The sequence below is a fragment of the Melospiza melodia genome, chromosome 9, assembly GCF_035770615.1.
Source record: "Melospiza melodia melodia isolate bMelMel2 chromosome 9, bMelMel2.pri, whole genome shotgun sequence".
Taxonomy (NCBI): Eukaryota; Metazoa; Chordata; class Aves; order Passeriformes; family Passerellidae; genus Melospiza; species Melospiza melodia.
In genome coordinates, this window is record NC_086202.1 from 10,277,523 (window position 1) to 10,290,843 (window position 13,321).

The following is a 13,321-nucleotide window of genomic DNA, read 5'->3' on the forward strand; positions in this document are numbered from 1 at the left end:
GGGCAATATGTAGTTTTACTCCTTCTGTCAGCTTGCCTTCTTTCTTTCATCAAGCAGAATCCTTCTTTACCACATATTGCATAAAAAGTCTAAAAACAGTGTGTCCAATGAATTTGACCATAATGCACAGGGCTGATGCCCTGCAAGTGCTAATCTCAAATCACATACAGCTTTTTGAATTTAGTTTTCATCTTCCAAAGTGCTACACGTTAGGTCACTGCAAGGGCTTTATTTTTACCATTTTTACTTCTAAGCCACTAAAGACAGAAAAGATGCAGGAACAGAACTTAAAGTTATGCCATTGAACCATTGTTCATTATTGATGCCATTATTATTTCTCTAATAAGAGAAAGAGCATTAGGAAAACTTCTCCTAGATTTCTGTGAATAAGGAATTGGATAAGGCACATTGAAGAGCAGACGCAGAAAAAGATGGGAAGAGGAAAGAGTTTTGTGTTCTGGGTATCAACCAATGCATCCGATTTCACCAATGAGCAAAGACACAGAAATGAATAGGAAAAACACCCCAAAGCATTCTAAAATAATTTAAAAGACATTTAAACAACAGCTACAGTTTCAACTTCAGCTTAATGTAGTACCTCTTAGCTTGTAAATATCAAACGAATACTACTTTTTTCTCCTCCTCTCTCTCCTTTAGAACTATCTGCAGAAAACTGCAGTAGTGCACACTCTCTACCCCGAAAATTCAATGTTCTGGCATAGCAGAGGCAGTGAAAAACAGATTCAGCATCATTCCCCTTCTGGCAGTGCTGAACATGAGAAAGAGAGAGAGCTACCAGCATACCCTGTGCTCTTGCTTCACACTGTATTTCTGGCTGGCAGTCATTTATTTATAAAATCTCACAGAAATTTTGCTTGCATCATGAAGCGCACTCTGATTATTTTATCCCTATTCTAGCGCATTACAGTTAATAACATTTTATAAGTGTGGTAAAACACAAAATATACGACCAATAACAGCTAAGGGAGTTGCAGCAAGTGAGAGGCTACAGAAGTGAAGGTCAGGTACTCACTCTGCCAGAAAACAGCACTGCTTCTCACTGAGCACGAGCTCAATGCTTGGAATCAGTGTTTCAGAAAGCCCAGGCACAGTCAGGTCTGTTACACTGGCTTTAGTGATAGATCTTTCAGTGAATCTGGATGTCTCCTGTTGGATTTACTGCTCTAATGGCATTTGAATCAAGGCAACTTCCTGAGTAAGCCAGAATTCAAAATAAATGCACAATGATAGGATATAGCGATTAAAAAAGTATTGCCCAAATCATCTGCTATTGGTCCCTCAGTTCCTTCAGGCACTCAAACTGCCTCAATTTTAAACTCTGCTTAAAGTAAAATGAATGAACGCCAATAAAAAAGTTTGATGGAAAATCCAACATCAGCCAAATCTGGCATTGTTTGTTTCAGTTATATGGAATCATTGTGTCCGGTCCTTGAATCCTCTTTATTATACCCTCATTTCCCCTGACTGAAGAAACCTCTGTAACAGAAAACCCTCAGGAGCCATAATTTAACAAAGACAGCATCCAAACTTGATACAACTGCATGAATGAAGCCAGTAATCTGGGTATGGTTAGAGTTGAAAAAAAACATAATTTCCAATGGACAAAATGAAAAACTACATATGATAATAAATCTTCTTTTTATGAGTAGGCTTAATACTCTTCCTCTTGATACAAGAATGTAATACTGTCTTCCTTGCCAAGAAAAAAAAAGGACAGAAAACCCACACATGACAAGAACTGTAAAACACAGAATAAACATCAGATACACAAAGCATTTGCAAAAAGTTCTCATTAAAAGTTCTCCCAGAGTTTTTAAGAACATCAGTGCTTTAAATGAGTCTTCAGAAAGGCAGCAGAAGTCAGAGACACACCAGGGCTGGGGCAAAATGAGACAATTGCACAGGAATCAGTAGAAAGCCCCTCCACACACCATACTATGACAAGAAAGCAACAGGCTACATGTGTGCAAGCATGGAGTCACACACAGATCTTGGGCTGGAAAATACACACACCACCTTTTTACTACACACAGCTGAGAACCCAAAACTAACTGAGCTTAAATGAGGGTGGTGTTTGCACCCAAAACCCAGGCACTGCTATTTTCACAATGTGAACAAGAAAAATACTGCTGCAACTCCTGATTGTGCATTCAAAAAGTGCCCACTACAACAAGCTCTCTCTGAAGCCATTTGGCTGCTCACTTGTAAAATTCAGGGGCTCTGTTTTGGTTTATCTAACACTGAAATGCTACCAACAGAAACCAAGTTCACACTGGGGCAATACTGCAACAGGCAAAGTAATTTTCAGAAGCTCTTTCTGTTGAAGTCAGTATCAGGTCGTCCAACACGCTGACACAGCTAGAGCAGTTATTTTTAAACACAGCCATAGTCTATTTAACTAAAGCATCTTTACTCTGACTGAGCCAGTATTACTTTGATAAGACTCCTTAAGTCTCTACACTGGAGCCTGCATATCATATGAAACAGAGCAAATGCAAATTTTGGAAGACAATCCTTCTCTGCAGCTAGAAGAAGAGAAAAAAGGAGAAGAGAGGTGCAGGAGAAAGCTGGGAGGACCTGGCAGTGGGGACAATAAAGAGCTATCTGCAGGACAGCTGCTCACACTGAGAGCTTCTATCACCACCACCTGCACAGAGATGCCCTGGAACGATTTCAGTCAACTCCAGCAGCAAAGAGCTTTCTGCTGCTAGGGACTCAGCATTACACTCCTAAAACAATTCTTCTGCCAGGTTTTCTTACACATTCTTTAACTGATGAGAACCTGGATGCAAAGAGAAGAGAGGCAATGCCATTGTGAAAGGCACCTAAGAGGCTGCAAGCTAGAATTAGCATTTTGGGCGGCTCACTGAGATATGCTAAGCAACTTATTTGTATACATTTTCTTCCATGGAACTCTGAATTCTTTATATTTAAAGTTATCTTGTAAACGTATGCAGAAGTTCATTACTAGAACCAAGAGCAGCCCCACCCTTCCCTCTCACCAAAGAATTTGTTCTATACATATAGACAGTGTGGCCTGCTTGATGTAATAAAGTCCTCCTATGGCAGTATTTAGCCTCTACTTCTTATATATAACTTATGAAATAAAGAAAAAGTAAGAGCAGCAATGGTATGCACTACTCAGTACTGCAAACCTTTGAGTTTTACTGTAGAAAATTTATTTGTGCATCTTGTGCTATGCATGGATACTGCAGGCTCTGGAGGCAAGGGAAGGCTGCTGTGGAAAGGAACACCAAGTGCTCAAAAGCAGCACACCACAGAGGATTGTCACCCACTGGCAGCCACACAGAGCTGGGATATGCCCAGCATGCAGAGATTATTTTAATTAAAATATTTTTGAAATGATGTAGTTTTGCCAAAACATTGCATTTATCCCAGAATCTCCCTTTAAACATGACTGCTCCCCCTCAGACTCTGAGAGCCCTGCGAGGGTAATGGGGAACCTCTCAATCTGGGGCCTGCTGCATTGTATCTCAAAGCCCAGAGAAATCATTTGATCACTCTTGCTCTCCTAGCTTGCAGTGCTCACTGACACCTCCCAGTGCTGCAGAGCATCACCACACCAGGATCAAGGGGCTGCAATCTACCTGGAGCCCAGCACTCACAGTGCCCCATCTTCTCACTCCCCCTTTCCCCTGCTCCTCCCCATTGCCTTTGACACCTTGTACACACCCAGCGCTCACTCTACCCTCTCTTGAGTTAATTCAACTTATTAAAGAGAGTTGATGCAGTCAGAGGGGGGAGAGGAGCTTTTCTGCTGCAATCCACAGCAAATTGCACAAGTTCAGCAAGTAGCAGGGCTTACACAAGAGAGGATGAGGCAGGGCCACAGGGCCAGGAGGGAAGAGCAGGACATCCCCTTCAGCTTGGTTGTAATGTTCAACCCAAATATCTCAATCTGATGGAAATCTGTCCTACAGAGGAGTGACTGCACTAAAGAGGTGATTATATTTATTGGAACAGTGACATGCAGACTTCTTATTCAACAGAGCTCTTAAATAGGATTACAGGGCTTTAATTTGGCTCTTTAAATTGGTTTTGGAGAGAGAGAGAGAAACACAAAAAAAGTTTAGAGAGAGGGTGGAATAACCTTGGAGGGAGTACACTACATTATGCCATGTCAACCATAATAGCTTCTCTAGCACAAATATATGCTCGTACACATTCTCCAAGTTAACTAATAAACAAAAGACCCATAAAAAAGATAATTACTTACACTATGCATTTGCACACTGCAGCCAGTAATTTTGTAGCTTTAGTTCCATCTTTCAAGTATCACTTGTATTGACAAGGAACAGTGGCAGCAGTGTATATCACAAAATGAGTAAACAAATGACCTTTATCTGACTTTATTAAAGTAATAAAGGACAGACTTTTTTTTTTTTTTTTTTTACTTACTTCAAAGAGAGTTTTATAGCTAGCTACCAGCAGGGTGTGGACTGAAGCAAAAAACTTTGAAATGGGTCCCTGTGAAATCTGAAACCAAAATACAGCAGAGGTCACCTCTCTGTGAAGAACCGCCTTGTCTGTATGCATGCTATAAGCAAAGCTCTGTTAGCTCAGCCTCGGTAATAATGTAATTCAACTTAGCCCCTGGGAATAGCAACAACATCAGGTTTCTACTACAAAGATAAATTTACTGCCCACAATATCTGTTGCTATATATTTGCAGCATGTTTGATAGTAGCCAGACACTAGTGTTACATGCTATACCTCAAGCTATTTTCTCTTGTTAAAGGCTAGCCCAGGCTATAAATAAACTTTTATTCTTACTACACCATTAGCCAATTCTTTTTAATCAACATTGCACATACATTAGTTTTATGCAATATAGTAGCTAATATTAATAGGAAAGGAAGCGATACATGTGGGAGTTTTTTGTTTTAATTTTTAAATATTGTTCCCATAAAGGGGAGAATTCCAACCCTTTTCAACAAGGAAACTGGTAATTTTTCCAGTGGAGAGATAGAATCTCCTAAGACAAGTATTGGGACAATAAGACCAATATACTTTGGTCTGGGGTATGGGTTCCTGTGAAACAGTTCACTGACCCAAGCTCGGTGGCAAGCGCCACACAGCACTCGAGGTCCTTGGAAAGGCACCATGCACACATGGCTCTGCTGACACACATGGCCCAGGCTGTCTGTCCTGCAGCTCTAGGAAAGGAGCAGGCAGAGGAGGCTGCTGGCACGGGGAGCACTGGAGGAGCCCGGGCTCCTGCTGGCCCTGTGTGCCAAGCTGAGCGCTCCAACCTCTCATCCCCATTGAGAGCTCTCCCTCCCTCTCACCCAGAGGTCTGTCCTGTGGGTTTGCCAAACCTCTCCTCAGATGGAAATCTCCACATGCAGGCAAAGATTCCCCAAAGCACTGGGCTGAAGTGTTGACCACCCTTGCTGGATGACACCTCTCTGGTACAGAAGAAATAATAACCACACTTGACAGCCTCCATCGGCCACTTTGGGTCCATTGCTTGAGAGACAGTGCCTTGATCCAGACAATTGGGGCCTTAAGATACTCTGAAGGACACAGGCAATACATTAGTACCACTTGATTTGATTAGAAGCATTGACATGCAATAAAACACTCATGTTAGGAATGGCAAGGAAAAAAGAACACTTCCTGCTGACCAGACAGCAAGCTTCTATTTTGAATGGTGTGGTGCTTGAGAAGAACTAAGCAGTCTTTGAAATCCAGCCCTTATCCAGGAGCTGTCTTAGGACATGTTAAAACTAGGGACACAGATCTTTAAAAACATCTAAGTTTTAGCAAACACACACAAAGAGCAACAACCCTTTAAAGAGGAAGCAGTATTTCAGTTTCTCCCCAAGTTCTTGGTTCACAGGAAAACATCTGATGTAAAAAGGGAACCAACCCAATCTGCTCCCCTGCCACCTCAGGGCAAATTATCCAGGCACCTATAAAAAAAACCTCCTGATGCTTTACAGCTTGAATGTTTTATACAGTTAAACTGAGTTGTCTTGAGTTCACATACTTTATGTTATTTGATATGTTTTAACTAGGAAGCTACCTAGATTCATTTCAAGATTTTCTTTTTTTTTTAACTAACCTGTTTTTGAGCACAGACTCTCTTATGCTAGCTCTACACAGATGTATTCAATCTCTCTGCATGCTGCAGAAGTATTTAAACAAAGTTTGAAACAGAGCAAAAAAATGGACGGGGAAACCTGACTGCCAGACCACTTGGTTTGGGTTCTGCTTTTGTGTTGGCTTCATTTATTTATTTTGAAACACCATAAATTTCAATGTATTTGCAATTTCTTCTGCATTTTTTCCTGCTCCATACAGACCCATAATTTTGATCAGGTTGATAAGGAACAAAACACCTAAAGAGAGCTTTGCTGGTTACAGACATACTGGGCTCTACAAAACATTGTACTAGCCATTATTAAAACATGCATCACAAGTCCTCTTTTCTTCTTAAGATGCTCAGAATTAAATCTCTGCAATAAAAATATTTATGAAATTTTGACTGTGAGGTCCACTTCGGACAGTTTGTCTTGGAAGATGGAGTTTTTTGTTCCAAATCACGCACACACAGAGGTATCTGCCAAGCTCTCCAACTGTGTCACTCCAGTCCTTAAGCCATTTAACACAGAACATGCACGTGTCCTTTGAATGCCAAGTCAGCTACGTGTCAAAGACAAACAGCTCTGCACAGCCAACCCATTCCAATCAGCACATCAGTAAGAAATCTCATTTGTATTCAATATTATGCCCACTGGTGGGAAAGGGGGAAAAAAATTTAACACATACCGACAAGTGCTTTTACAACCTCAGTAACTTCAGGAATAAGAAAGTTACAAAGACTTTGGCCTGAAAAGACACAGTTTGCTCTAGGGGGGAAAAGCTTCTCTTTAGTGGGTGAATTAAAGACCATGAACATCTTTGCCTTCTACCCTGATGGCTGGGTCCAAAAACATTTGGGTTACCAGAAGCATTTTGCCTTTGCCTATATGTTTAGACATATTTAAGCATTTAAAGACAGTTGCAACTGAAAGCCAGAAATTGTACAGATTAACTGTGAACACTACGAGGACAATTATCCCCTAACCAGGTATTTAGTGCAAAGCTTCATCTGCAATCAAGATCTGAAACAGGATGATGAGCTTGTTGCGGGTACTGTCACAATTTAAACACAGTAACAGAAATATATATTCAACTAGTATTAATTTATTATTGCAGCAATGCTGTATCAGGAGAGCTACACAAGCTAATGTAGCATAGGCATGCCAGGTATTGTATTCATACACAAGTTCCTACACCCTAAATCTCTGCATCTTCAAAGAACTGTAGTCAATACAGCTGAAAATAATAATTTGAGAAAACTTGATCTGACCTTCCACAGGACATACCTTTAAATACTGTATAAAGTCTGTATGTTCCAAGAAAAAAAATTTAAGTTAGGTTTTGGTGGTTTAGGACACACAGCAAATATGGTCTGCTGCCTGGTGTGTAGTTCAAATAATATTAAAAGGCAGCTTGCTTAAATTGTGTTTTACCCCTGTTTTAGCATTGACCAGGAGCCTAGAGAAATTGTTATGCAATTCATTAACACTCCTAAAAATGGTTGCGTATCTGAGTCAGGAAAAAAACAGAGGTACTTGTGAGGTCAGTACTTTCAAGTTATTGTATTCAGTTCTAGACAGAGCTGGATGCACTGCCTAGTATTGTCCACTGTTTCCGTCCCAAAATTCTATTTTCAATTTCACCTAATTTTTCACGTTAGGCTGAAGGTTGCCTCTGCTAAGTGTCTGCTAGATCTGAAGCATCTGAGCCAAAACACTTCTCTCTTTCTGACATCAGGGCTCCTAAGTGTACTTTCCAATGCTGTAATTTAATTTTTAAATCGAGGATATTTTCTTTGGAGAGCACTACCCAGCTTTCAAATACTTGACTTTGTGGCCTTAGTGATGCTCTTTATAAATACAGAGGTTTTTTGTATATACATCCATAAAGACTAAAACATCATATGGGTTGTTAAGACAGTACTGGGATACTGGATTATATGAAATGACTTACATTAATACCAGCAATCTCTTTGAACCCAGCCAATTTATAATTTACATTGCTCTAGAAACTATTTATTTTAATCACACAGACAACCTCAGTACCAAACTGCTCCCACAGCATTCTGCCGAGGCTTCTAGAGCTGTCCAAAAAAAAAAAAGCTGGTCTACATTTGTAGGGGGGAATATAATATATATTTATAATTAGATTTTTCCTTCCTTGTTTTGACTGTATTGAATAGTTAAGTGAGCTTTACCCATCAATTCAGCTTTCCTATTTTGCACTGTATTTACCACAGGACACATGCAGGTATCCTTCCATTTACTGTGCATTTGCAAACAGAATATGCAGGTCCACCTGGCCTCTGACCTAGGCTGTGTTTAGTGTAATAGCAATGGATCATAAGCACAGGGATGCAAGGAAAAAAAAAAAAAACTCGAACAAAAGCAAAACCACGAAACTCCCATATCATTTAACACTTGAATATATGCATTAAAAAAAAAGTTTGAGATCAGTTATTACAGGTATAGATGAAGACAACAAGCAGAGATTTCCAAAGCAATTCAATGCATCCTCTCTGGCCAGCAGAGCAGAGTTCAGCTCCCGGCTGAAGCGCTGCAGAAACGCCAGGTAACGCTCAGGGCAGCAAGGGGAACAGCAGCGCGCTGCTGTCAGCTCCGTGCTGCTCAGGGCTGCCACGTATTTCAGCTGCAGAATAACTTCAGGAGATTCCAACTGCACAGGGGAGAAGGGATTTACCAGCTGTCAGCTGCTGTGGGTCAAGAAAACACAACGTGAAGGGCTACAAAGCAAGCCCCAGCTCTCACACCAGCCTGTGATTTACGGATTTCACCTCAGCCTGCTGACTCACATGAAGCTGCCTCCTGCTTTGATGTCACTTGGATTTTAACACGCCAGACAATACAAGGCAAGAAAAGAGTTTCTTCCTAGCCAAGACCACAACAGTTTAACAGACGAGAACAATGAATGAGGCTATTAGAATATTTCCCTAATTAGCACTTTGTAACAGCTGATTGCATCCTTGTCGAGCGGAATTGACATTACCACCACAAGACACAAACGACGTTTAATATGCTCCCAGAGTCCTAAATAAACAGATTCCTACATCACATTCACCAGACTGTAAAGATCCAGGGGGCAATAAAACACCGGGAGCCATCACCCTCCCACTGAGGTGTGATGCTCTCAAGCCTTCTCCCACCATCCAACTTCTCAATGAATCTGTAGAAAATGTCAAGAGTTTTAGTAGCCAACATTTTCCAGTTTACTCTACAGTTTTGAACTGCCATCCCTCTGCCACCGGCCCAGATTAAGAGCATGCCATAACTGAACATACTTTCTTATCTAACCAATTAAAATTTGTTTCTCTTAATTAATAATCCGGATCACAAATTATCTGCAGAAAAGCCATGTACTTGCTAGGGTGTCTTTAAATGAAATACCTCAAAATCCCATTTGTGATGATGTACAATGACATGCATTATCTTGAATACAGAAAAGAAACAAAAGTGTTTTCCCACATGTCAAGTGACTCAGATTTAGTATAGAACCAGAGTATTCTCTGTGGGCAAACAGAACTAATATTAACACACAATGAGTAAGTTACTGCTTGTTCCCCAAGGGTCAAGTAGTTTTTATTCATCATCATCTGCCAAAAAACACTGCACAAAAGACAACTAACCCCCAAGAATCCTACCAGAAGCCACACCACCATCTCTCATATGGCAAGAGGCATTTCAAAACATAGCTTGAAGAAAAGCCTGTGATGTAAGGGGAAGCAATGCCATGAAAAAATATAGATTGCATTCTTCTAAGTCAATACCAAAACAATGACCAACTCGGTTTTTGAAGCAGCAGCACTATGAAAATGCAAAATTGATTTACAAGGGAAATAATAGCCAGAGGTTACTATGGCTGCTAAAGTTACAGGACATTTTTTAAAGAAACTAGAATTCATGTCCAGTTTAAAAAGCGCTAGCAAAAAGGCAATTTTATGCACCATCTCAAAGTGAAGCAAGTTATTCCCCTAAATTAAAATTGTTTTCGTTAGGCATTATCATTCCAGCACAATCCACAGCACAGCAAGGACAGCACTGCAGTTTTAACTGGCAATGATGATTTCAACAAGGGAAAAACCAGCAGCCTTTTGCCTTCTTTCAGTTCAGTTCTTGATCCGTAAAACATTCCCTTACAAAGGTAAACAAACTAATGCCGGCCTTTCTTAAAACAAGTTTTGGTTTCTTGCCTCTTACATGTTAATTTCTCACGATTTTCACTCTTACATGTTAATTTCTCATGATCTTCACAGCAAACAGAGTCTTATGCCAGGTCATTTGGCCTCTAGCAAGTGGAGCTGAACAAAAGCAGGCGGCCCCTGCGTGCAATGTCACCTCTAACATCACATGCAACAGGGACCGTTCCAGCACAGCTCCACCGAGCCCAGCTGGGCTCAGCCAGCCCTGTCCCAGCTCATTTCATAACCAGCACAGGGGCACTGCAAGGGCTGCAGTACACCTTGCTGGCCAAGGCAGTGAAACTGCCCCGTTCCCCCAGATCGCTCCAGTCCAACCTCCCTGCAGGCACTACAAAGCCTGCGGGGTCAGAGGCATCCCCTGGACCTTCTCTTTGGGTTAGATGATTGCGAGGTACATGGCAGCTTGAATGCATCACCCTAAAATCACCTTTCCCTTAAATAATGTCAGCTGCCACAATCCTCAGGCAAGAGTCAAGGATAATGACTGATTTAACCAAGAGACCATTAAATCCCCAGATATCCTAAAGCACAGCAGCACTCCATCTATTGGTCAGGATTTAAGGACGTGCTTAATCATCATCATCATCGTGCACTAACCTCTGTCATTAAACACTCAACCCCTAAGCAGCCCACCCCTTCCTGCCTGGGACTTCACATTCTTCCAGCAAAAATTAAACTCAAGTAATAATATATTCTGGGAAATAATGCAACTAACAGTAAAAGCATTAACATGACAACATCTAAACTTAAAACTGGTATACTCTATTAGTTACACAATTACCATTTTGTTTCATTGAGAAATACACACACTTCTTACTCAAATCGGCATTGAGGAGCTTGTCTGATAACAGCCCAAGAGCTCAGGCTGTCCCCTGGGCTGACACTTTCTTTCCCTGCAAGGACTGGATGCCACCAAGGAGGTTTGTACAATTTGTTCACACAGTTTCCAGCCAGCAAGGCCACTGGAGTGACCGGGCGTGCAGCCCTGAGAACTCCCTGGTACACGGCAAACCCTGGCAGGGAGGCAAAAGGGAGTTTTTCACAGCAGAACTGCTGTCAAAGCAGACACGGGCAGAACCTGCCCCGTCTTGCACCACTCCCCCCAAAAGCCACCACCATCCCCTCCCAGCAGATCACAGCCGTGCCTCTGCCACACCTGTGCTTCGCTCCAGTCATCAGCAACTGGACCAGAAGGTAAGCGAGACAGCTGCCCCAGGCACACCGAAGCGCTCTTTGAAAGGCTGAGGTTACATTTGTCAGCTTCATTCCTCTGGTACCAAAGCTCATTTAAGCAGCAACTTCTCCCACACAATTCAGCAATTCCATACATTCATGCTTTTATAACCCTTGGCCATTCATTTTTTGGCCCAGATATTAATTGCCATTGATTTTATCTGTTTGGTTTTTTTTTAAACTAAACTCCTCCACATAGTGGAACTACACAGATGAGGCACATGCCTACACATTTTCCCTCCACTTGGTATCACATCACTACCCTCCAGACACGAGTCCAGGACATGTGAATGAAAACCAGCAGATTCAGGCTCAACCTGCCTGTAACATAATGATGCTGAGACAGAAACAGAGGCAACCCACCTCCACGACTGTGCTGCTGCTTTTGAGTCATGCTCTACCCTCCTTACAGAGCCACTCCAAGGCTTCCCTGCCAAAATCCCATCGTTCAGCCATGCACACACTGTCTGCCCTGAAGTCTGCAGTGAACACCGACTGAGAACTCCGCTCTGAATTCCTAAATAAGCTTTTCAATGCGAGATGAAAACTGACCAACACTGAGGAACAAACTCCCAAAAGGCCCATCGTAAATCCTCCTTTCTGGAGCCTAAAGTTCAAGGCAGCAATCTTGAATTTCCTGCACCCTAAGAGAGGCACAGAATGGAGATAATTCCAAGCTGGGAGCAGGGCAGGGGGCTGGGTGGCCAGGGCGAGCCCGCAGCAGCGAGCGGCGCGGGCTGATGCCGGTGCCGCCGGTGGCTCCGCGCTGCCGTGACCGGAATGCCGGAGCCCGCACCGGGCAGCGCAGCGCAGCCCCGGGCTCCCCGCACCGCGACCCGCGGCCAAGGTGGAGCTGCGCGCCAATATAAAAACCCCAAATCATGTGGATTTTAAGAAGTTTTCCGGGAGGCGTAGGGAGCGCGGAGCCTTGCGGTGGAGCGAGGACAGCCCGCGGTTACAACGCTCACTCCCAAGGTTTTATTTGATTAGCGGAGTTTAGGAGCGGAGGCGCATTATTTAAAGCCCCGTCCTCCTCCTCAGCCCAGCGCCGAGGCAGAGCGGCAGCACTGCAGCATCTCCCCGGGCGGAGAGCTGGCGCAGCCCCGCGGGCGAGCCCCCCTCGGCCCCGCCGTGCCCCCGCACCGCCCCATCCCGCCGCCGGCCGCGGCCCCGCGCTCCCCCCGCAGCCCCGGGGCGGCCGCGGCAGCGCGGGGAGCGCTCGGGGCCTCCGGCCGCCGCCGCCCCCCTTCCCCGAGCGCGGCTCCGGGCCGGCCCCGGCCCCGCGCTGGGCGGGAAGGGAGATCCGCGCCGCCCCCGCGCCGGTGCCCGCAGCCCGGGCAGCGTTACCTCAGCGGGCCCGCGCCTTTGTGCTGCAGTCCATCCCCGCGCCCGGCGGCGGGAGCGCCAGCACCACCGGCGGCGGGCGGGGAAAGGGGCGGCGCACTATGTGGCAGGAAGGGACACCTGGGCTCCTCCTCCCGCGCCCGCCCGCCCGCCCAGGATCACTATCTGGCAGCGCGCGGGGGCTCGCCCGCCGCCCTTCCCCGGCCGCCCCTCGGCCAAGTTGGAATCTCGGCCGCCGTCCCTCGCCCTTCCACGGCTTCCAGCTTGGCCGAGGGGCGGCGGCACCGCCAGCGTCCTCCGCCCCGGCTGCCCTCCATTGTTGCGGCCCGCCCCGCGCCCCGGCCGTACCTGCAGTGCGGGGCTGAGCATCGCTCCCGAGGGGCCGGAGAGCGGCTCCGG

The 13,321-nt window shown here is 44.4% G+C and overlaps 1 protein-coding gene across 3 annotated transcripts in view; it reads right to left on the reverse strand.

Moving 5' to 3' along the window:
• Positions 1–13,005, reverse strand: part of ADD3 (adducin 3) — a 92,020-nt gene extending 79,015 nt beyond the window's left edge. For all 3 annotated transcript variants that reach the window (XM_063163228.1, XM_063163225.1, XM_063163227.1), the window contains exon 1: positions 12,926–13,005. The gene's annotated coding sequence lies outside the window, so the exon portion shown is untranslated. The remainder of the gene's footprint in view (positions 1–12,925) is intronic.
• Positions 13,006–13,321: the final 316 nt, after the last annotated feature.